Below are 517 nucleotides of genomic sequence, written 5' to 3'. Positions count from 1 at the left end.
GAAGCCATCCCGTATGACTCCATTACATAAAATTCCAGGAAATACAAACTAATTTAGAGTGGCAGGAAGCAGATTAATAGTTGCCTGGGCACAGGGTGGGGCGAGGAGGGGCCGGAGGGTGGGATCCATTACAAAGGGGCACTTTTGGGGATAATGGATTTGTTCATTATCTTGATTTTGTGGCGATGGTTTCACGGATGCATACAGATGTCAAAACTTATCAAAGTGTAGCCTTTACACATGTGCAGTTAATTGTCTGACAATTACACCTCAATAAAGCTGCTTTAAAAAAAAGAGAGAGAGAGAGAGATCAGGAAGAATGTCGCCAAACTGAGCCCCCTTCCTGCCCAGGGTGGTACCACCGAGGTTCTGCAAAACAGCCTGGCGGCCCAGGATCTGCACCGCGGGCCTGGGGCTCATCGGAAGTTCAGAGGTTCTGACCTCTCACTCTGTCCCTGGCCGGGGCTTGCCGGGTGGAGCCCTCCCGGACCCGGACCCGGGTGGAGCCCTCCCGGAC

Source organism: Pteropus alecto, unplaced genomic scaffold (assembly GCF_000325575.1).
Source record: "Pteropus alecto unplaced genomic scaffold, ASM32557v1 scaffold157, whole genome shotgun sequence".
NCBI classification, from domain to species: Eukaryota; Metazoa; Chordata; class Mammalia; order Chiroptera; family Pteropodidae; genus Pteropus; species Pteropus alecto.
This window is presented reverse-complemented; position numbering follows the sequence as displayed.